Source organism: Tribolium castaneum, chromosome 4 (assembly GCF_031307605.1).
Source record: "Tribolium castaneum strain GA2 chromosome 4, icTriCast1.1, whole genome shotgun sequence".
NCBI lineage: Eukaryota > Metazoa > Arthropoda > Insecta > Coleoptera > Tenebrionidae > Tribolium > Tribolium castaneum.
The window spans coordinates 9,092,860-9,119,039 of NC_087397.1; the positions used below are offsets into that span (position 1 = coordinate 9,092,860).

General features: G+C 30.8%; 1 protein-coding gene across 2 annotated transcripts in view; it reads left to right on the forward strand.

Annotated features, from left to right (window-relative positions):
* Positions 1–12,280: 12,280 nt before the first annotated feature.
* Scp2 (Sarcoplasmic calcium-binding protein 2) overlaps positions 12,281–26,180 on the forward strand; it is a 47,306-nt gene continuing 33,406 nt past the window's right edge. The window contains exon 1 of one of the 2 annotated variants that reach the window (XM_008203117.3): positions 12,281–12,437. The gene's annotated coding sequence lies outside the window, so the exon portion shown is untranslated. The remainder of the gene's footprint in view (positions 12,438–26,180) is intronic. The other variant, XM_008203115.3, reaches the window with a different exon arrangement.

Here is a 26,180-nt window from a genome sequence, read left to right on the forward strand (position 1 = left end):
TATTAAAAATTGTGCGTCTGAAAATCGGGCAAAACTAATAGGAGAAATAAATTTGCATTAGAATTTAGTCCTCCTTAGCTCGTCCTACGATGAATAATATTCAGCAGTCATTAAAGCAGTAAGGCAAACGTGCAGCATTTCGCTTTAATTAGCTATACCTTAACACTTGTTAGCTTTGGTACTAGAAGCCATAAATTTGTTACAATGTCCTTAGACAATTAAATAAATTTAAGTCAACTAAAGTCAGCACAAAAATATGTGTGTTTTTTTTTGATAAAAAAACACGAGAAATGGAATTGGAATTTAATTTCCCGTTTGCAAATTTCAAAGTCCATTAACATCTTAATGTATGTACATACATCGCAATAAATCCGCATCTGTGGGTGCACCAACACGAAAAAATATGTAGATCAAATAGCGAATTCGTATATTACCCAAAGCTCAACGATCTATTCAAAATGATTTTTCCCTTGGAAGTTTCGGGGCGATTTTGTCGAGTCTTGTCACACATCTCTCTCGTTTCCATAATTCACACCAACTGACGTAGCTTGCTATCCTCCAGCTATTGGCATGGATAAATGTAAAATGCAGTTTTGTCACTGAAACGTATAAATCAACTATTCGGTTTAATCTCATTTGTCTTTATTTGCCGGCAACATGATGGGAATAATCGTAAATTCGATGACACATTTTTCTGTTCCACTAAATTAAAAAGGTGTTAACACACGAGAGTTCGTGGGCATTTCCGGTGAGAGCTTTTTAAACACTATGACACAAAAACCTGACTAAAATAGAACAATGTGAAGTAGCACACATTTTTAAATTAAAATTTTCTGGCCGACTGGTTTCGCTTTATGTTTGTAGAGTTTAATTTATTCAATTTGGAGAAAAGTGATCGGTGATGTGTAGAGGCAACACAATTCTTCGTCAGTTCTTACCTAATCCTGTCATAACTTTCCGTAACCGTTCTGACATTATTAAATTTTTCCCAAGATAATCTTGCTGAATAAACCTTTGTTTTAATTTCTACCTACAGTTTTTATTCCGCCATCATGACATTATTGCTCCATAAATTAGCATTACCTTTACATCTTTTCACCACACATATTTGTTTAAATAAAAGCTTTCATAACTTCTAAATAGAAAGAACATTTGACGCGTAAATGGCCATGTCAGAGAATTCAGGTGTGTAAAATATAATCAGATAATTGCGTTGAGAATACTCTAAGTGCGTTTACCTTTCTGTGTTTGTCTCAACGGAGTGACAAATTTAATTTTTTTATTCAGTTGTAGGAGTACATATTCGATATTTGTCACTTGAAAAATATTATGTAATACGCGACTCACTTGTAACGCCTATTATTGCGTAAGTATTGAACGATGTATTCTTAGTCCCGATACTAGATAACAGTCTTAAGCAAAATGTAATCTAATTGTAATTAAATACAAATTATTATGTACAATTAATTATTATATACAACAGCTTGATTAATTGAAATTACAGTATTGTCCAACTCCGCTTGATTGTAGCTGAGGAAAAATAATAACGAACAGAATGATAATTTTTTTAACAATAATTACACTTATCATATAATTTTTGTAATTAATCTTAAGTTAGTATCTTACGTGTCCTACGTAATTAAACTAGCTTATCCATCTTTATAACACCAGGACGCTTTCTAATAAAATAACTTGTTTACATTGTGAAAAATTACGAGGTTTAAGGGTAGTAAGGTTAAACGTATTTTTGCCGTAAGAGTAACTTATATTAAAAATATTTTGTCGTGTTAGTTAGCACAACTTTAAAATTTCTATCCCGGCGCATCCACCAAAGTTAAGCTAATTATAAAGTGTTGTATTACTTTGTATGGGATTTCTGCGATAATTTATTCTAGTTGGACGTTTTTGAACCATATTACATTACCGTTGATACTTTCAAACGTACCAAAGTTTTGCAATATGTGTTTGTAAGAATCGATTATTTCGTAGATGTAACCCAAGAATATATAAAACAGACGATTTAAATATTCATATTCAGTTCTTCCAGTTTATTGTTCCTAATTTCTTGTATTGTATTTGCTAGAAAAACGTAATCTTAATAATAATCAGTAATTACAATTAACCATGTTAATTTGATTACAAATTGAATTATTGAAATTATCAATACTTTGTAACAGATTACTAATAAATAATAATTTTATTCAAAGCATAATCATTTAATATGCAACTAATTACAGATTATTTTAACAACAATGTAATGTGATTACTTTGTACTTAGTTACATTGTAATTGTACCTTTTTGTTAAATATCAATATCCTCAATTTTTAAAGTTATATAATAAAAAATAATATTTGGTTTTTCGGTAAAAAGTGAAGAAACACGATGTACGTATTTCATGCTTTTTAAAAATTCCACCTTGAAGAGAGTTAAGTTAAAAAATCTATCAATATAATAGGAAAATTCCTATAAAACAAATGGAGGTGGAATATTTAAAAAGCATAAAACATGTGTTTTATAATTTTTTACCAAAAGCTCAAATAACAATTTTCATGAATATAACTTTAATCGAACACTGAATAATCCATTTAGCTTTTTCAGAGGATGATTTTTTTAAATGCTTTGTTACAATGTAGTTAATTATTAAGTAATCAATAATTTTACAATTTTATTAGTTATTTTATTATTTTATTAGTAGGTAACTTATTACAGCAAATAAATAATAATTATAAATGAAATTAACTCTAAGTTAGTACTTTACCAAATTATCTGTTTTCATAACATAATTTTATTGTATTAGCACAATTTTAAATATTTTTATCCCGGCGCATCCACCAAAATTTGGCTCATTATTAAGTGTCGTATTACTTTTATGAAATTTCACTTATCACTAATTACAGACTAATGCAATTACATTAATAAAATCTGATTACTTACGTTTACGATTACACTGTAATTTAATTACCTTTTTGTTAAATATCAACATTTGTCATTTTTGAAAATTGAAAATTGGTACTTGGGCTTTTGGTAAAAAGTGAGGGAACACGTACACGTTTTATATTTTTTAAAAATTTCACTCTCAAGAGGGTTAAGTATAAAAATCCGACATTTCAATAGAAGATTTTAAAATTTCCAAATTTTTTTGGATATAACTAAAAATTACAAATTTTTGTACAAATTTTATCCCCTGTTTAATGCTCTTAGAAGTGAAAAATTTAAAAAGCATAAACAGAAATATAACTTTAAAAATCACCAATTTTAATCCGATTTAATCCGCCATATAACCTTTTTAGGAAATAATTTTCCAAAATGATCAGTTATAAGTTCATAAGGTAATTAGTTATAAAGTAATCGACTACTTTTTAATTTAATTGATAACTTATTACACCAAATAAAACAATAATTTTAATTACAATGTAATTAATACAAAGTAATTAAATTAGATTAATCTGGAATTACATTATTGCCCAACTTTGCTAGATAGGTGCTGACAGTACAGTTGGATAAAAAATAATAAGGAACAAAATAAAAAAAAATTTTTAGTCAATAACTACACGTATCATATAATCTACGTAATTAATTTTAAGTTAGTGTCTTACGTATCCAACGTAATTAAACCAGCTTATCCGTCTTTACATCACCAGGGTGCTTTCTAATAAAATAACTTTACTTAAGCAGTAAAAAATTACAAAATTAAAGTGTGGTAAAAGCAACTAATATTAAAAAAAAATTGTCGTGTTAGTTAGCGCAACTTTAAAATTTCTATCCCGGCGCATCCACCAAAATTTAACAATTGTTGTATTACTTTGTATGGAATTTCTGCGATAATTTATTTCAGTTGAACGTTTTTAAACTACATAACATTGCCATAGACACATTTAAACGTACTTGAATTTTGCAATGTATTAGTAAAAATCGTTTATTTCTCAGGCTTTGTGACCTAGGAATATAAAACAGACGGTTCGAATATTCATGTGCAGTTCTTCCAGTTTATTGTTTCTCACTGCTTGCATTGTTTTCGCCAAGAATAGAACGTCAAACACTCACTTAAACTGTGTATGCAATTTTTCTGCAATCACCTAATGCACCGTTAAGCCAAACAGCGAGTTAAATAAAAATTTGAGACGAATATTTTGGTACAGCCATCGAAACTCCATTCCATTTAAAGCGTCAATATTTAGATTGATGCGGTTTGAAAGAAGAATTTAATTTATAATGATCGATTTGAAGATATAGACGAGAGGTTTCAGGAAAAAGTTATTTTTATACAATGCTTTTTATTTAATTATTTCTAACACTGAACTAAAATATTTATAAATAACTATGTACGTCCATTATCTGGGCAAACATAGATTGTTTTACCGACCGACTATATTCCGAAAAAGGAAAGTTGTGTTGAAATTATTGTGCGAGAGACCTCTACCAACTAGAAGTTGAATTTCACTTCCACAGTGTTTACATAAAAGCGTCCTTTAAGCCGTAGAAGAGGTTTCTTCCCGATAAAGAACACTTTTTGAAAAATCAATTTAAACTATGCTATTAATAAATGTAATAGATACGTACCTGTAATTATAAGGATCGCTCGTAAAAGGGATTAAATTAAAATAAAAAATTATGTTGTATTGAAAGCATATATTATTTTACATTTCATCTTATTTAATAACAGGCCAGTCCAGGTTCATTAATAATTCCTTCTGTTGTGAAAACAGCACAAAGAAAAATTAGGGACAACAGAATAAACACCTGACAACATCTTTAATTTTTTAAGCGTGTTTGAAGAGCTATTGATTCGTTTTTTAAAATTGCGTTATAAATTTTTAAAAAATGTGGGGCAAAATTACATTGCAGACTTTGATGTTGCTAGCAGATGAAAGCTTAATTAACTCTTGTTACAAAAACACTTTGTTTCTTTTATAAAATTCGTTCGACTTCGGGGGCAATTTGAGGCGTTTTTACGTTTCCGACCGGTTTTCGTGTTCCATTTATCCGACATTAATAATGGATTAAGCATGGCCAAAATGACGTGACCACTTATCTTTCTATTTGTTTATTAATATTAATTTTTTATCAGTGGCAATAAAAGCGGAGTATTTTTAATCCCTTTCCCTCTCACAATTGATCCGAATTGATCGTTCTGTAAGAAACTGGCTTCAATCAATTAGATTGATTTGAATGCTGGACTTGAATAAACTGCAAGCGATTTTTCTTGGTGAGGAGATTGATCTAAAAGAGACAGAGTAAACAGAAAGCTGTCTAAACGCAAATCCGCGGGGAACAATTTCGTGTAACCATTAGTGTTTCTCTCCCTAAATTGTGACACAGCAACGAATTTTCTTTTGCTCATTTGTTGCTCCTAATTGGAAGGGCCTTGCACACAGTGAAACAAACAAAAAAGTTTCATTAAAATTTCGTGGAGATTTAAATATTTTATATTTCATCGATTTATTGGAACCTTCCCCATTTTGCCTGAAATGCTCTTATTTGAGTGCATTGGGTCAGACAGATTTCAGCTGACCGCTCTCTGCTTTTCTAAGAAACGAATTTCAAGAGGATTATTCTATGTCCTGTACTCCTTTGCATTTCGCTTAAGCTTTGTGTCTATTCCTGGAACGGCAAAGGTTTAGCTGTTTACACACAACAAAAACCTTCCCACAATTAATACCAACTGTAAAAAGTTTATTAGAAAAGGAATGGAAGTTTAATTTGCCCTTGTGAAGCACAATCACGCCGAGTTGGAGCTGAAACGCTTGATCAGCAAAACTTTCATCATATTTTTTGGTCTGCATTTGAAATTAGATAGAAGTCGAACATTTGTAAAGCTGGGACTACGGAGGACTATAACTTAGGAGGCGGAAAGAGATATCAGCACAAATAAATAGTACGACAGAGTAATAATGAGGGCGCTTCGAGCGTACGATATAATTAATTAATTTAAATCCAACCAATGCACTAATTGTTTCTGAAAAAAGGCCGAAATGTTGAGCTTTGCATTGCTAATAAACTGAGAAAAACTGTCGGCTAAAATTTTTATAGGAAATATGAAAAAAATTATTTAAAATTTAAAATTTGCACTTCGTCCAGTATTTTTCAATACGCTGCGAATACTGTATAAGATACAAAAAAAGTGTAAGAAACAAAGTTGTAGAAAATTAAATTTTCTACAAAAAAGTCAGCGACACCATATGTTTATCTTCAACGGTTAAAGTATAAATTAATTTTTCAATACTTGATCACCGGCAAAATTAAACAAATTCGTCGCTTGAGCGTCTTTAAAGACTAAATGGTTGAAGATAGGGATATGGTCTCGCAAACTTTTTTGTAGAAAATTTAATTTTCTAAAACTTTTTCCTCAACATTTTTCTTGCATCTGTAACCGTATTCGCAACGTTTTGAAAAATATGGGGCAGAGTGTAAATTGGTAAAAGTTTTTTTTTTAAATATAGTTTACGATAAAAATGTTTATTATGTTTACCTTTTGCTATTGAGAATTTAATGCTCTATCTACCTTAATTTTTTGTTTGCTATTTGTTAACCGTTATACAAATACAGCCATTTTTTAAAATTTATTGCTCTGAAAACTTAGACGCTGATGGAACAACTGCTCTCGCTAGCGGTATTAACAGAACTATTGAGAACAGGAACGTTTTATTTGTGCGTCGTTTCACATCCTAACCTTTAGATATCCGTAGTTGGGTCCACTCCAGTTCGTTCTATTGCGAATAAAGCGAAAGGTGGAAGCGCCTAATTAAAAATAATAAGATGATTGAATTCTTCCCTATCTTTGCTTCGCTTTGTTTTCCGTGTTGTTGGCGTTTTTAGCAAATTTGACACTTCATAAATTAAACCAACAATTGGAGCTGTCATGGCATGAAAAATGTTGGTTTTGATTTCCAGGGACGGAGTTAATTAATTGAACAATTGTCATTTGAATTCAAGATCTAAAGCGATTTCTAAAGACTTACTTTCGAACTTTGATGTGAGAGCATGGGTCAAGTTTTTGTGAAGTTCTCTAAATTAAATCAGGAAGGGATAATCGAAGGGCTAAACAGTTTAAACCTATAACTCAGTTGTGCAAGATTTTGTGGGGAGTTGGTGAGGTTGTCTAATGATAAAGAAAATCGTCTTAATACTTCCGGTTTCTGCTCTATCTGGATATAATAACATCCTCGAGTGTTTGAAACTGCACATCTGCGCTGGATATAACTTCAATAATTTATCCTTTGTTAACGTTCAAATAATCGAAACCGTTCACATTACAATGAAGAGGGAATGTGCTAAATTGTTAACCGAAATCACTTAATGCCGATACAATACTGAATACATTCCTTTAAAATTGATCCGTTGACATACGTTCCTATTCGCAAATAGTCACCTACGGGAATTTGGCAAATATTAGGACGCAGGAAATGGGAGCTGTAAAAGTCGAAAAATTTTTCACCTCCTTCACTTTCTTGGGTCATTAGTCACACTTCCGTTTTATTGTCCAGGGAGTTCGGCTTGCCGCCACTACGGAATCAATAAAATATCTAAAAACCACAATGATGTTTAGAGCTTCTTTGTGAAATCCGCTTTTGCCAAAATCCCTTTAAAATTTACCATAATATTAAACAAAAAAGACGCTTGACCTATTGATTTCTGGTTAATCCTGCCGAAAGATGTTTTTGAAATACGCAACCGCCTTATTTATTTAGTAGAGTAAAGCATCGAGGCCCTGAAGCGTTGCAACTCCGATTCCATTCAACTCTTAATACCAAAATTTATCTGCCAATGCGATTGTAAACGCTGGAGATACTAAAAGGGGAATTACCAATCAGGTGGAACTTTACACGGCTTTACCACAAATATTATAAACGCTTGATATTTACTACACACACATTATTCGGAAATATAAACAACATTTTTAGAATGCTTTCGGAGGAATTTATGGTAAAGGTAAGCATGTAAGTAATTACATTTCTCCGTCCACTGTATTTACAATTTTGTCTAAATGCGATTGAATTAAACATCCATTAGTGGCGATTAGATCGTAGTTAAATCGGGATTTGATCCGCCAAAGAAACTGTTTACAATGTGGCTTTTTATTGGAAGAATCAATTGTTGTCGAACAATGGATATAATTTAATTATACTTCGGAATTGCGATCACAAAGGATGTGTCTAATCACTTAATTAAATTGTTGATGCTATTGTTGCATTAAAATAATAGATTTTTCTTCGAGATTCTTATTTTTAGGAAGAAATTGTTTGATACACGACACCAAATGTGTGGGTAATGAGCGTGTTAAAAAGTCATTAAATTGTAATCAAAGTGTTTTATGGCTGTGCAAACCAACAGACAACTCGAACATTTGTCCCAATAAAATAATTATTGTTATCAGCACGGAGGACTACAACTTAGAAAATCGCTGGATTTTCTAAACTCAAAAAAATAGTACGGTAGAGTAGAAATGAGACCGCTTCGAGCGTTATACCGTCTTGGAGCCAAATTGGTTTATAGTTATTAATAATACAAGTGCGAAAACACAAGCTTAAAGTTCAAGGGCTGTCGTTATGCAACGAGCGTATGCGAGTTGCACACCTAAACAGACGAGAAGGTATAAAAATAAGACTTAATTGTGGCACTTATTCTTTTAAAGCACTCCATCGTCGTGCTCCAAAATGTCTTATAAAACTCGTACAATAACATGCTATTATAATCTAGAATTCGGATATTAAAAAGAAGGCTAAAAATGTTATTAACAATTTTCTAATTACTTGTAAAAACTACAGAAATATTTAGCTTTGTACTCTTAAAAGACTGAAAAACTGGCGACTAAAATTGAAACATGAGAAAAAAATTATTTAAAATTTAAAACTACCGCTTCGGCTTGTATTTCTTGAAAACTTAGACGACGGTAATGGAACAACTGCGCTCTCTGGCAACATTAACGGAATTATCGAAAACAAGAACAATATATTTGTACGTCGTTTCACATCCTAACACTTAGTTATTCGTAGTTGAAGTATGCAATGTTTGGCCAAAGTTTCGAAAATAAAAGAAAAAGAATTCGATAGAATCGCAAACTTTGATGGCATATTTCGGTTCAAGAATTTTTCAACTTTGTTATAATAGTTATAAATAAATTATGCAAAGTGTTGGAGACTCTTTCATAATTGATATTTAATATAACTGATAACTAAATAACAACGTTAACAGCGACTAAACGTTTTCCAATATCTCGATGGCATTCTCAAGCAGATTTTAAAAGTGAAGGTGGGCTTCTATAAAGCGAACGCTTCATTATGGAGGCAAAATCGTTGATATTTTTTGCACGTAAGTTCCTTTGAATTAGCCGTTTCATCACTTAATTAATAATAAATTAAAGTCACTTTTGTTAGAGAAAGTTTTGCCTCCAACGGCTGGAACTGGGAAGACGTAGATCCTTATTTTTCTACCACTTTAAAACCTCCAACAACCACTCCTATTTCAACCCCTTCAACAACCCCAAGTCGTCTATATAACAGATGTGTTAAACAATGCCCCTCTATAAGCACTTATAATCCTGTTTGTGGCACGGATGGTATGAACTATGACAACGAAAGTAAACTATTTTGTGCCAAAAAATGTGGCAAAAGTGAGTAAAACACAATTTTCATAATTATAATTTTAAAATTGGTTTTAGTGGTTGATAAATCACACGATGGGGTTTGTAAACCTCCAAGACGTGCAACTGGAACTTTCGGTTCTTTAAACGGTCCGTGTTTTAAACGGTGTCCCAAAACAACCGAGTACAGCCCTGTTTATGCAACTAATAATGTGACTTATGATAACGAAAGTAGATTAAAATGTGCCCAACAGTGTGGAATTAGCAAGTTTGCAATTTTAGTGTGAGTAAATTACTAAAAAAAAACTTTCAGCTGCTGAAATACGTAACAATGGACCATGTTCATCAACTACTACGCATCCAGAAACAACAAAAACAACTCTTCCTCCAAACTTTCGAGCTTGTATAAGACAGTGTATTGTCTCCAATGACTATAAACCGGTGTGTGCATCAGATGGCTCCACGTATTATAATGAGAGTGAAATAATGTGTGATATTTCGTGTGGGCGCAGTAAGTGTTTCTTACGAAAATTGGTAACAATACAATTTGCAAATTTTATTTTCAGACGTGCAAAAGATGCGAAATGGCGCTTGTTAAAAGTGCATATTTGTTACTTATATCAAAAGATTTTGTGAAAATAAGCCAAATAAACAATAATAAAATAAGAAACATTAATAATAATTGTTTGTGTAATTTCTACATCATCCCTTGAATTATCTATATTTCCTATATTTACATTGTGTGCTATGTGTTGAATATTATAGGTATACCCACATACACAGAGACGAAATGTTTTGTTTCATACAAAAGTTATTTAGATCAACGAAATTTGTTGTTTTTTTTCTAAATGGACAAGGAAGTTTTATTTACTTTTTCAGTTTTATTTTTATGTATTGTTTAAAATAAAAAAAATTTTATAGTTAAATAAAACTTTAGTTTTTATTTAAATAAACATTTTCTTTTAATAGGTATACGAAAAAAAATTAATACTTTTGTTATTAGACATTTTTCAAAAATTTCTTGGAACACGTAAACTTTATTTTTAATGCTACATTTTAACATTATAGTTACATTCGTGCTGTTATACGTTATTGAATTGTGACATCATTTTACACATCTGATAACAAAAAAAAAGAAATAAAATCAAAGAAATTAAAAATAAAAACCAATAATTTAGTAAAATAAAAAAATATTGACAATTAAACATAATGGACTTTATCTTTTTGTTCTTGACTTACCCGGCAATTTTTTTCTATTTTTTTATAACTAGCATGACAACATTTAATTTGACACCCAAACACAACAAATAAACAAAAAACAATCACCTCTTATAAAATAAAGCAAAAACGGAAAGATAAATCTTTTTGTGTAATACTCTCAAAAATATTAATTTTTTTAAATTTTATTCTCATCATTTTTATGATTTCTTTGCTATATTTTTTTGAGATTTTAAATACTTAACAGAAAGATAAAAATGTGTACTATCTAAAACTCTACTCTAAATCTCACTTGTCTTAAGAAAAAATTAAAATTACGTCATTACTCAAAAACAAATGACGTCAGAAATATCATTATATGGTGTCAAAATGTAACATTTAAAAAATTAATTTAATTCGTTCGAGAATTTTTTTGGAAAGTGACTAAAAAATAATAACAAATATATGATTTTTGTGCTTATTATTGGTACAATAATATAATTCAATATTCATATTTTTTATATCCACAATAAATTATTATTGACGATTTCAATTATATTGACTGCTTCTTTAAAAATTTTTTTTCATGTTGAACAAAATACGCTGTTTAAAAAAATTATGTAACAAAAAATCAATAATGTACACTTTCATATCGAAAAAAATCTGACTGCGCATGTGTTGTTCAATATTTAAACAAATACTTCTTTAATTGGAAATCAAAAGCTGTTTCTTTGCTTCAAAATACTGTTTAAATATCAAGAAATAAATGAATTATTTCAACCAAACATACCAGTTTAATATAAAAACATTTAATTATTTTAAATAAATTTGATTCAAATAATACTTAAACTAAAGTAATGCTTTTCTCTGTGTATGCGTTCAGTCACTTCGACTGATTTATATTTTATATTTTATTTTTATTTTTATCTTTTTTATATTTTTGCTACGAGTTGTTCTTCCAGTTGGTATAAATAATAATAAATAATAACAAAACAAATAAACAATTTGTAATTTTATCTTTGAAACTAAGAAGCATGGTTATATTAGTACAGCATTTTTCCGTGTATTTTGAATTTCTAGCGTGGATTTTTTATTTTTCATTAATCATTCTTATTAATTTCAGAGGATGTTTGCTTTGATATAAACGAGTTGAAAGAAATTTTAATAAAGGAAAACTGCTGTTTGTAGGCTTTTGTGCGAAAATATCTGTTGGAATTCTTGTGTATAAAATAACGAGTTAAAAATTCTTCGTCTCGTTTTTCGTCCACTTTGCTTGAAATTGTGGGTTATTACTGCATACAGCAGAGTGCGTAGCGTAACACAAACCCACCCTTGCGCGAGCGAATCCCTATTTGGAGCGTAAAATTTGTGCGAATTTCCTTTGTGTTTATCTCGAAAACGTATTAAAGGAGATCAATAAAACGCAAATATAATATTCAAACGTGTCAAACAGATATCCACATAAACAATACACGCTGCGAATTTCGCCAGTGTCCTAGTATTCAGTCCTGCGAGCTTTCAGGAGAGCGCAGGCCAAGCGCGAGGTATAAAGCTCGACCCGCAGGAAACGGCGCACACCTTCATTTGTGTTCCTGCTGTGCTACTTGTGCGTCCATCTGCCCGACTTGGAGCTAACGTCTTAACACTAGTGAACTATCGGTAAGTACTCGCCAACTTTCCAGAGCTTTTGTTGATTTTGCACCGGAAACAAGCTTTTAAGCAAACTCCGGAAAAGTAAATTTCGACGATACTTGCACGAAACTTTTGTCATTTTAGGCAAACTGAAACGAAACTTGAAAAATTTAATTGCGACTTGAAGCACTTGATTCATTTTCCACAAGCTCGATAAAATCAATAGAAAAAGTCGCTTTAATTTTTAATGAATCTCATTAAAAAATAAAAAGGTAGCTTTTTCAATGAACGGTTGCAAATTTAGTTCAAAGGAAAATTCCTCAAATTAAATTTAGATTAGAAGCAACATTGGACACAACGGGAAAATATTTTTTGCGTTTCATGTCGCTGGAAAAATATTTATTGCAACCCTGGATAGAATATTAAATGCATTTGGCATTTCCAACCACTTACGACACTTTTATCGTAAAATTTTTACGGCATATTTTCAAAGCAGTAAAGGGAAATTCTTAACCCCTTGCGCGTTTTAATATTTCAAGACAGAATTTTAAAATGACAAGCTGATAGTTGCCATTAAACCTCGTTTAAATATAAAAGTGTTTACTTAAAATTTGTGGCGCCACTAAACGAGATATGAGAAACTTGATGGTAATCTAAATGCCTATTATTTAGGCACTTGGGGGTAATTAAGAGCGGACGGTTCGAAGGATTTACTGAAAAGTTGACGCTTAATTAAGTTGTTTATTTCGCATCGTATTGAAAATAAAAAATAAAACATTTAGTTTGGTCGAACTTCTATCTCAGTTCGCTTCGATTACATTGTTGGTAAAACTACGGATGTCTAAAGATTAGGATATGAAACGACGCACAAATAAAACGTTCCCGTAATTGATAGTTGCGTTAATGCCACCAGAGGGCATTACCGTGTGAGTTTTCAGTGCAAAGAATATAGAAAAATGGTTGTATTTGTGTAACGGCTAACATAAGACAAACAAAATATACAGGCAAATACAGTATTAAATTCTCAATAAAAAGACATCAAGATAATACAAAAAAATTATCGTAAACTATATTAAAAAAAAACAAACTTCTACTAATTTTTACTCTGACTCATATTTTTCAAAACGCTGCGAATACGGTTACAGATGCTAGAAAAATGTTAGGAAAAAAGTTGTAGCGATCAAATTTGCAAGATCATATGCCTATATCAATCATTTAGGTCCCAAAGTCGTTCAAAGACGCTCAAACGACTCATTTTGGTGGTTAAGTATTGGAAAGTTAATTTACATTTAAACTATTGAAGACAAATATACAGAGCTTTTTGTAGAAAATTAAATTCTCTACAATTTTGTTTGTTAAATTTTTTTGTATCTTAAACCGCATTCGCAGCATTTACAAAAATGCAAGGTAGAACCTTAAATGGTAAATCTAAGCGATAATTTTTTGCGTCTCGCGCATTTTTATCAAAACGCTGGGAATACAGTTAATGATACAAAACAAGTGTAAGGAACAAAGTTGTAGAGAATTGAATTTCCTATAAAAAAGTTTGCAACACTATATATTTACCTTCTTCAGTTTAGGTATAAATTCACTTTCCGTTACTTGACCACCAGCAAAATGAAACGAATCTGTTAATTAGCGTCTTTTAACGTTTCGGGGTCAAACTGTTAACGATAGAGGTATGGTCTCGCGAACTCTTTTAAAGGAAATTTAAGTGTCTACAATTTTTTTTCTTACATTTTTCTTGTATCTTTAACCGTATTCGCAGCGTCTTGAAAAACACAGAACGAAGTAGCAAATTGTAAATTATAAATAATTTTTTCTCATGTTGCTTATGAAGATTTTAGTCGTCAGATTTTTTCAGTCTATTAAGAGTGCAAAGGTCAACATTTCTGCATTTTTTTAAAGTCATTAGTAAATTGGTTGGATTTAAATTAATTTAAAACGATTTGGCAACGAGACGGTAAAGGCTCGCAGCGCCCTCATTTTTACACAGCTGTACTATATCTTCGGGTGCGATTTTGTATCCTAAGTTATAGTCTTCCGTAGCTTTACTATAAGGCTGACGTTTAACTAAACTCTTATTCCGCAAGGTATTGAAAATAAAAAATAAAATATTTGGTTTGGTTAAAAACAAGTCATTTTGGTGTTGTAATTGAAAAATGTAATACGATGAACAAATAATTAAAGGACTGCTTTAATTCTCACTTGTAAGTAACTCCAAGGAAGATTAGGTCATTAAGTCGCTAATGAAGCTTATTTTATAAAATGATCCTCTGTTCATAGAGAAACTTCCCGAGTCACATCTACATTAAAGGCATTATTAATGTCGAAGAGACGATATCGAGAATGATATTCCAAAGAGTGAGTGGCACCTATAATCTCCTCTTTTGATCTTTTAGGTGGAAAAAGTTAAACACTTCATTAATTTTTGCGCCCGTACGTTTTATTTTTATATTTTTTATGAAAGCAATTTTTCTTAATGCACATTTTGCATGCTAATGCATTGTGTCTACGTGCAGGTAGCCATCACATCGTATATCATCCCGACTACTTTATTCTTACAATTTTTCCATTCTGCTAAAGCAATTCGTTTCGCATTCATGACTTATCGTTCAGTTCACTCTTGATTAAACCCAGAAAGAAAATTAGCAAAATGTCAATAACAAGAACTTGTGCCAACTTATTCCGGGTCTAGACTACACATCGTCCTGTGTGATTTTGAATGGACACACGAATTATTTATTAATAGACGAGTTGAAACGATATAATTTGTGAAACTCTTTGATGTTCCAAGGTGACAATCAAATATAGATTATCAATATTTTCCTTGTCAATTAGGGATTGTGTGAACGTTTTTTCCGACAAAAACTTGTTAACACTGTATACACAAAAGACAAATTATTTAATGGATTGCCGGGTATTAAATAAAAATCAGTTTTGCGACTAGCCTATAAATATGCAAAGCAGGGTTCTAGCAGAAATCAATAACTAATAAACGAAGCAAAAGGGTTCTGTCCAAATAATATATTAGCGTTATCTATCACTAATGTAATTAAATTTCTAAAAATTGCGCCGCTTTATCTGCCCTCTTTACTTGCAGCGCACATAACAATTCATACTCTTGGGAATCTCCAAGACATGCAACTATCTCAGAGTCATAAAAGACTCCTTCTATAACGTCCGCCTGCATTGGCCGTTGTATTTTACCCTTATCTTAACTTAAGATGGAAAATGTCAAGTCGATGACTGAACCCTTCTCTCCTGACTTATCTGATCATCATGCCATAATAAGACGAATGCTATAAAACGATTTACCTCTTATACCAAATATCATAAAGACAATTGCACAGTAAGCTGGACATTCGTCGCGTAACGACATTTGCTTGCCTCGAGAAATGCAAATCTGCTCCGGATGTCCTCAGGGAAAAAGGATAATCCTCCGAATTGTTATAATCGCTGCTCTAGTTTCAAGTGATTTGTTTCAGTGTAAGGATGAACATTTGGAGCAAATGTCGCTCCTATCGACGTTTATGACTAAGCGATAACATCTAAATAGTTCCTAGAAGCGACAATAGTTTTTAAAAAAATGATAAATGTGTTTTGTTTATATAAAATTACTATCGATTTATTTCTAACGGGAATTATGGGGAGACAGATGATTTGTTAACCGGCTTATTCTATAACAGCTCTCCAATTAAAATATCTCTCAAGAAATAACAATAAGCTTATTATTATTATTTGTGTCGTTCTTTGTGTAATAGTTAATTGGATTTGTTACAAAAGCTCTCCAATCAGATATTTATGGCAGATTTCGTAAGTGTTCGATATAAATTTAGTGGATATTCAAACGCACTCTTGTTAGCAAAAATGGGCAAAAGACGACAAAAGCTCCTTTGTCTTCTCTGCGGATAAAAAAGCTCGTAAAATATTCGTAGATTTTTACAGTCTGTAATTTCTCTATAGTTGTTACATTAATACATTGCTTTTTTATGCAAGTAATCAGTGTTTTTGGATTACTTTATAGACCCATCTTTAGATTAGTAGAACCAGCAATTTCAGTGACTTTTCTCCAGATGCTCCTTATTAGACTATAGAAACTGATAATTCTTTTATAAACACTTTTACATTCTTTAAATTCGTTTATTAGATTCGTCTTTACGTCTTTTCAAAATTCCTCTCTAGTTTCGTTCAGAATTTTTCCAGATTCCTTTGATTGTTTTTTAATACCATTTCTAAATATAAAATCTAAACAGATCGTATAATTGTTTTTCTTCTACATTCTTCACATACTTTTTTAGATTTCGTTTTACGTTTTTTCAATAAAAACTAGTTTTGTTTAAAGTTTTTCCACATTATTTATGTTGTTTCTAAAATCTTTAGATTTTTAAAAAAATGTTTTTATGATTTTTTTTTAAGCCAATTCTAGATCTGAAATCTTGACGCTTCTTTGAATTAATACTTAAAAACTCATCCTAGATTTTTTATAAATCCATCTTTGGTTTCCTTTATAAATTCTGGCAGCTGCATCTTTTCATAATTCTTCTCTAGATTTTTTTATTTTATGATTCTCGTCTAATGCCAGTTCTAGATCTGAAATCTGAACACTTTTGCTATGCTTTTCAAATTCTCTTTTAGATCTCATTTTACGTCTTTTTACGATGTCTTCATAGATTAGTTTTGAATTTTTCTAGATCTTCTCTAGATTTTTCTTAAAATCTGCACTTTAGATTATTTCGTAAATCTATCTTTAGATCCTTTTATAAATTCTTTCACAGATGATCTTTACAATTATCTTCTAAACTCTGTTTTGAGTTTTAAATGTTTTTAGATTATTGCTAAGCATTGTTTCTGTACCTTTCTCTAGATTTTTTAAAATTGTTTTCTAAAGTCGTCTATAGACCTTAAATCTGAACTCTTTAAATTATTTTATGAATCCAACTTTAGATTATAAATTCTTCTCTTGATGTTTCTTTACAGTTATCTTCTAGACTTCTTCTAAAGACATTTTTTTTTAAATTCATTACTGCACTTTATCAAAACTCTGTTATAATTTTGTTTAGAATTGTTCTGGGTTATTATTTAACATTGTCTTTGTACTCTTTTCTGGATTTTTCTTTATATTATTCTTTTCTAAAGCCCTCTGTAAATAATTTGGATTATTTTTTAGATTTTTTTATAAATGAACCTTTATATTCTTAAATAAATTTATCTCCTGATGTTTCTTTCTAGACTATACTAAAAATCTTTTTATAAACACATCTACATTCTTCAAATTCTCTTTTAGATTTTACACTACACTACACTAGTACTTCACTAGTACACTAAATTCTCTGTACTAGGTTTGGAAGCTGGACTTTTTGGATTATTTTATAAATTCATTTTAGGATCCTTTTATAAATTCGTCTCTAGATTTTTCTAAAAATTATTTAGTAAACTCAGCTCAAAATTATGTTGTAAACACTTTTTTTTATTTTAATCTTCTCTTTTTCAAGACATTATTATAGAGTTTTCATTAGAATTTTTCTAAATTATTCTTTACCATTGTTCCTGTACTCTTCTCTAGATTTTTTTAAGATGCTTTTCCTCTTTTTTAGATTATTTTGTAAATCTATTTTAGATTCTTACTCTTCTCTAGATTCTTCTTATTTGGTAGAGTGTATTCAAAATTCTTTTATAAACACTTCTTCTACTTTCGCCAAATTCTCTTGTAAATAAATGTTCTTTTTCAAAACTTTGTTACAGTATTGTTTTCCAGAATTCAGTCGTAAGAATAAATCTCCCAACAGACTTAAATAGCAATGACACATTTAGAAATAATAGCTTGTTAGTCGCAAACTTTTATTCAAAGGGTAGAGGAAAAACTGTCTTGTTTTGCTTCGCTCTGTGACTCTAATAAGTTTTTGCCTCACAGAGCAACAAAACTAGTTCCTATTTCAGCAGAGTGCAGTAAGAGTATTTAATTTTCATTAAATGCTCCACCACATTGCTTAAATATTTTTGGGAGATTTATATTCAAATTTGAAGACTTATGCTTTGTCGAAACATTTATTCGTTAATTTATAAACAATCCTGTGACTAATTCTATTTGAGTTGAAATTCTTTGAAAGTAGGGAATTAATTATTGCAGATTACAACATTTCTGACTGGTGAGACTCACCTGAAATATTAACTGTGACAAAGCTAACATTTTAGCTATCATTTCTTATAAAGTATTACAAGCCTCGAGGCAAGTGACATTAATTCCCGTTCTCTTTCTTATAACAATATTAATGGAGGAAGGATTTAGCTAGCTTTTCGGTCTGACACTCGTCATTTACTGATATGCATTTTCTAAAGGACGCGAATACAAAAGAGTTAATTGTTTCCAAAATGTAATTCCCCAAAATACGTGACTTGTTTATTTATGCGGATCGGACAAAATGACAAAGTGTTTGCAAATAGGGAAAAGCAAATGCATTGCAGCGCAACTTCAACACTTGAATAATTTCAAGTTGACGTTCAATACGTTTTCCTCGTGGCGCGGAATAACAACAACCACTTTTTCCCCTTCAATGCAGCAGTAACTTGTTCCAGGTATTTTAACAGAGTTACTTCGAAAGTTGTTGTTGCAAAGCTATCCTCTAAAATAATTTGATCCCAGCATCGATTTTTCTCAAAAGTGGACGAAGAGTAATTCATTTCGACAAAAGAAACTGTTGAATCGGGGCACCTCTTTCAAGTGCGTACACTCAACGAAAAGTAAAAGCCATAAATCATGTAGGAATGAATACCAAAACAGATGTTTGCTCAACACTTATTCTAAAATTTCTGAAAGCTCCAGCGACTCGAAACACAAATTATTGTTTCATGCAAGGCAGATTTCGATACACAAGTGCACAAACACGGAATTTATTTAACTCGGTTTTGAATCCCGGTAGGTTTTCTGTCACATTCAGGGACACGCAGAATATCAAATATGCTTTTATTTGCGAATTATCTCAAACGCAAGCCCCAGGAGTTGAGGAAGTGATAAGTCCTCAGGGATTCAGTGTTCCAGTGAACTACAGATATGGATCGGTCTGCCGCAGAATAAAATAGGACAAGAAAAAAATGTGCGTCTGTGCATCGACATTTGGCGCATAATGTCCATAACGGTTGGCTTCCTGCCAAATGTATTGCGTAAAATAACCCTTTGGACGTAAAAATTTCTCCTTAAAATTCAATCCGCAATCAATCAATGCCTGGACTAACCCAAAATGCACTTAGTGCAAATCCTGGCAATTTGTGATTCTTACAATGTGGACTAATTGTTATAAATTATCTCGGGTTCTGTAATTTGCTAATTACAGAAGCTCCAACTGATGTCTGTCCTGTTTTCAGAAAAAGTCTAATAAGATTTTTACTGAACGGGGAATTTACTTCAAGGACTTGACATTCCCTCCAGCAATCCTGAATCAGATTTGCAGGTTTCTCGCTGGTGCATGTAATCTGACTGCAATCTCTTTAAATAAAAAGAAAGGTAATTCTGAAAGCGAAATTTGATATTGTAATCAGGCGTTGTTGAGGAAGCTTGGGCTATCTGCAACATGAATGAAATAAATAACAAACGCATTGAAGACAGGGTGTTTTAGCGAGTTGAAAATAAATAACACTGGTTTACAAATATTTCTTGGGTGTTGCCGCAAAATTTAACAGTTGGTGTGTAGATTTCCAAAATTGGCCAACAGCTCTAGTTTCTATCTTAAAAGTTTGCGAAAAGTGTTAAAATGATTTACTTATATATCAAAAACTAGAGCTGATGGAAAAAAATCTGTTGGCAGCTTTGAAATAAGCGTACAAGAGTTACTGAACAACAGCAAAAAAATCTGAGGCAACATAGAAGTAAATGACTAAAAGGGCATTTTTCTAAATAAATAATAATATGAGTTATCTATACTTTAAAAACTAGAGCTGATAGAAAAAAATCTGTTGGTAGTTTTAAAATCAGAGTACAAGAGTTACTGAACAACAGTAAAAAAATCGGAGGCAACATATAATAAGTAAATGACGAAAAAGCGGTGGGCATTTTTCTAAATAAATGATAATATGAGTTACCTATGTTACCAGAGCTGATAAAAAAAAATTGTTGGCAGTTTTGAAATCAGCGTACAAGAGGTACTAAACAGCAGCAAAAAAATCTGAGGCAACATAGAAGTAAATGACTAAAAGGGCCATGGGCATTTTTCTAAATAAATGAAAATACGAGTTATCTATATCACTAGAGCTGATAGAAAAAAACTGTTAGCAGTTTTGAAATCAGCGTACAAGAGCTACTAAACAACAGCAAAAAAATCTGAGCCAACATAGAAGTAAATGACTAAAAAAAGTCGTGGGCATTTTTCTAAATAAATAATAATATGAGTTACCTATACCTTGAAAACTAGAACTGACAGAAAAAAATCTGTTGGCAGTTTTGAAATCAGCGTACAAGAGCTACTAAACAACAGTAAAAAAAATCTGAGGCAACATAGAAGTAAATGACTAAAAGGGCCATGGGCATTTTTCTAAATAAATGAAAATACGAGTTATCTATATCACTAGAGCTGATAGAAAAAAACTGTTAGCAGTTTTGAAATCAGCGTACAAGAGCTACTAAACAACAGCAAAAATATCTGAGGCAACATAGAAGTAAATGACTAAAAAGTCGTGGGCATTTTTCTAAATAAATAATAATATGAGTTACCTATACCTTAAAAACTAGAGCTGATAGAAAAAAATCTGTTGGTAGTTTTAAATTCAGAGTACATGAGTTACTGAACAACAGTAAAAAAATCGGAGGCAACATATAATAAGTAAATGACGAAAAAGCGGTGGGCATTTTTCTAAATAAATGATAATATGAGTTACCTATGTTACCAGAGCTGATAAAAAAAAATTGTTGGCAGTTTTGAAATCAGCGTACAAGAGCTACTAAACAGCAGCAAAAAAATCTGAGGCAACATAGAAGTAAATGACTAAAAGGGCCATGGGCATTTTTCTAAATAAATGAAAATACGAGTTATCTATATCACTAGAGCTGATAGAAAAAAACTGTTAGCAGTTTTCAAACCAGCGTACAAGAGCTACTAAACAACAGCAAAAAAATCTGAGCCAACATAGAAGTAAATGACTAAAAAAAGTCGTGGGCATTTTTCTAAATAAATAATAATATGAGTTACCTATACCTTGAAAACTAGAACTGACAGAAAAAAATCTGTTGGTAGTTTTAAATTCAGAGTACAAGAGTTATTGAACAACAGTACAAAAAATCTGAGGCAACATAGAATAAGTAAATGACGAAAAAAGCGGTGGGCATTTTTCTAAATAAATGATAATATGAGTTAGTTATATCTTGAAAACACGAACTGATAGAATAAAATCTATTGGCAGTTTTGAAATCAGCGTACAAGAGTTAATGAACAACCGTAAAAAAATCAGCGGCAACATAGAATAAGTAAATGATGAAAAAAGCCGTGGGCATTTTTATAAATAAATGATAATATAAGTTACTTATATCTTGAAAAGTAGAGCTGATAGAAAAAATCTGTTGACAGTTCTGAAATCAGCATTCAAGATTTACTCAACAACAGCAAAAATTAGAGAAATATACTTAGTCATTTAGACTAAAAAAAGCCGTGGGCATTTTTCTAAATAAATGATTCTATATCATAAAAACTAGAGCTGACAGAAAAAAATTGTTGGCAGTTTTGAAATCAGCGTACAAGAGCTACTAAACAACAGAAATAAAATCTGAGGCGACATAGAATTAAATGACTAATTAAGCCGTGAGCATTTTTCTAAATAAATAATAATATGAGTTACCTATACCTTGAAACCTAGAGCTGATAGAAAAAATTTGTTGGAAATTTTGAAATCAGCGAACAAGAGTTACTAAACAACAACAAAAAAATCTGAGACAACATAGAATAAGTAAATGATGAAAAAAGCCGTGGGCATTCTTCTAAATAAAATGCAAATAAGAGTAATTCTATCTCAATAACTAGAGCTGATAGAAAAACTGGTGACAATTGATAAATGTATTTTTTTACAAAAGCGTAGATTCCTTCTAATCCCCTGCATCCCATGCAACATTTAAAATTATTTTTAAATATACAGAATGTTCCAAAAATGAGCTACATTACAATCTTATGTTATTTTAAATGAAATACTTTAAATTTTATTGCATTTTTGTACCTAGCTTTTATTACTGATAATTTCGATCTAGCTCAAAAAACATATATTACATATAAACTAAAACTCCCAGTTTTAAGTTTAAACTTTAATTTGTGCCAATTATTTAGAGCATTGCAATTAAAAATAAAAAAAAATTCGAATATTGTTAAAAGCTGATTAACTTAAAAAAAAAATTTGAAGCTTATGAAATTGTTTATCTAACCACAAAATGGCACGATCGCAGTGAGAGTTATAAGAATGTCAGATATTACGAGTGTTGTGTAGGGACAATAGCCATTACGCACATTCCCAATTTAAATAAAACTATAAAACCACCAGTTTTATAATTTTTGGTAACTAAAAATTTGGAAAGTCCCGAAAGACATTGTTAAAAAGTATTTATTAAGTATTTTCGATCATAATAGACTTTTTCAACTCACTGGAACAACCTGTATTTGGGATTTCGTTTTGAAGCAATGAATAATTTAAAATGCGTTTTATGACAAATGATAAGTGAAACCATTTGTACACGAGACAGCTTATTTATGACTAGAAAATTTAGTATTCGAAAATTATGAATTTGATTTCATTTGAAATGAATTCCACATTTGGAATACAATTACTTATAAAATCTAAAATTTATGCAAAGCTGTTGATGAAAGGTAAAGGTACAAAAGTGGAAGTTCATTTGCTTCCATAAATATTATTTCATTCCGAAATCGCAAGCAACAATAACATTCATGTTTATATATAATTATTCTTAGATTTTTATTGGTCTTGGAATTCAATCCAGGCAAATTGAAATTTCATCTTGAATACAACTGTGCAACACTGGAACTATGTCTTAGGACCGTTGTCGTGCGAACAATGTGTATAGACACAACAAATTGAAATCTTGTCACACCCGCCAGAGTTGTTACAGGCTCTGTACCGAATATATTAACAAAACAAGAAAAAAGTTAACAGTCCCACCCACGATTTTTTCATGTCATTTTACAAAGAATCGTCAAAATCAATATATCAAACCGAATACACATTTTGTGTATTGTCACCACCATTTTTTGGGCCGTGAATGCTTCCGAATCATAAATTCGATCACGCACACTGTCAAAGACGTGGCAAATAACACTCCACATGCAAAATATAGATTTAAAAGAACAACGTTCCGCGAAATGACCCATTTGGGTAACGGTCTCTATTTTCCAAAGTGAACTGTTTATTTTTAATCATTGATTAAACATTTGCAGTCAATGAAAACAATATTTTTCCATTTCCTGAAAGTGGGTATGCGTTTGAATGTAAATTTTATTTGGTGAGCAACAAAATTATTTGCAACGTTAATTACGCCTGTTCAAATTTATTAGTTTTTGCGACAGTGAACTAAAAACATGTTGCCCTATAAATGCCACAAAGTGCTGCGGTAAAACAAGAACGTGATCTCTTTCAAATGAACCAGAATACGTGCATCGATTGATTATTGCAGGTCTAATGGCTTTTACTAAGTAACATCAATCCACTCTAAAAGACATTTTGTTGAAGCTACAACTAAACAAAGTAACTTCTCATGTAAATTTCTTTTTCATGTTTTGACTTTAATGAGACTTAATTGTCGGAATGTGTTAATTATATTGTAGTCTGAGTACAACTTGTGGAATAGTGCAAACTCTTTAGTATCTAAATCCAATCTCTAATTTTGTTTACTTGAAAACTTTCTAATTTAATTTTTGCTTCAATTTGCATTTTGCATCAAGATAAACAATGTTATTCCAGTTGGATTTTTGATATCCTGTACACGATATTTATACACTAGGACGCATTTCAGGAAAACAATTTTTATTATACAGAGTATCCTAAAAAGAGTACGACGTTGTAATATTTTTTAATTGGCATGCTATTATTTTTTTGTGCTCATAATTATACCTTTCCCGTTTCTTACATGTTTCTAAAATGTTTTCCAAATTGGTTCAGGGATTACTGTTAAAAAAACAGAAACCAGAAATCGATTTTACACCTTTTGTTTTAAAAATAAATAAAAAATACAGACAGTGCTGTTTTGGTAACATTTTGACTACGTACGTGTTGAACAAGATCTATCAGACTTAGTAATTAAATTTAGTTGATCAGGATTACTACAGTTCCACTATTTACTTCCGAACTTTTTAAATTTTGGAGATTTTTATTTTGGTCATTTTATTTGGATACCCTTTATTTTTACACCATTCGATGCGGAAGAGAAAAAAATTTTTTTCTATCTATTACAATCCTACCTCTTGACCACAACCAACCCCTGCCATAAATCATTAGAGATGATAAATCATGTTTCACATTTTATTTATCGTCTTTTCAAATGTTTAAGGATTTCTTGTTGAAAATTATTGGGGCTTTAGTAAAAAGTCACTAAAAAAATTTGTTAGTTTATTTGCAAATTTAATTTATTATTTGGCTGATGCAAAATAAGTGTTAATTTGCGACTAAAATGTGCCGAATAACGAAGGCGAAAAAACACGGATTCCTTTCCATTTAGTTTAAATTATCATCAAATTAATAAACATAAAGATTCATTTAATTTTTACTATACGCTGGGAGTGCTGTTTGATATATTTTCTTGAAGTAAAAAAAATTGTTGCATAAATTATTTCGGAAATAAAAAAATCCTAGCAAATACAATGTGTTTAAAAATGGTTGTTCATCAAGTCGACTATGGAATTCAAATTCAATGTGCCGCTTTGTCTCAATAACTATTGTAGTTGCTGAGTACTGTCATCTTTGTCAAATTTTTTAATTAGTTTTTTTTCACTTTTCTTACATTTTTCGGCAAAATTGTTTCAAGGGTAGGGTTTGGCTTGATTTGAACTTTATCTTTCCGTGATATTTGTTGTTGTTTTTTTCTTTCGTTTTTGAATTTGAACTCTTTTCGCATTATTTTGACGGTTCTGTCACTTTGACGACATTCACAATTTAAATTAAGCGGCACATTATGTTCAAATTTCATAGTCGACTTGACGGACAATCATTTTTGAACACATTGTAATAATTAATTATGATGCAATTGAGTTCGAAAATCTTAAAGCAAAGAAGCAGCTTAAATTTATAATTTTTTATTTCCAATAATTAAAAAAGAACTTTTTTGTGAGTTCGCTTTTATGAAATTCAACAATTTATAAAAGTTAAACAGATACGAAATACTGTGACAATTTAACTACTTAAACAATTTATTAATTGTAAATGGAATTATAAATAAAATGATATAAGAATTGCTGTGTTTGTTTGTTATAACAGGGAATTAAGGGCCGGATTACTTTACAGAGACTAATTTGACATTAAGTTCCTATTTAAAATGCATTGACAAATTTAGTTACTATTGAATTAAAATTTGATTGAAATTAAAATATCCTGCAAACTTATTTTAAACTTAATCTTGCCATCACTTTTTTAGAACACTCTGTATAATTAGAGTATAAATAATGATTACAAAATATTAGAGGGCAATTTATAGAAGCGTCATTAATTCAATCCGCAATTAAATGCGTGACTAACGGATCACGTGACCAAATGTAACCAAAATTATTGGTTCATTCGCATTTTTAACTTTAACAA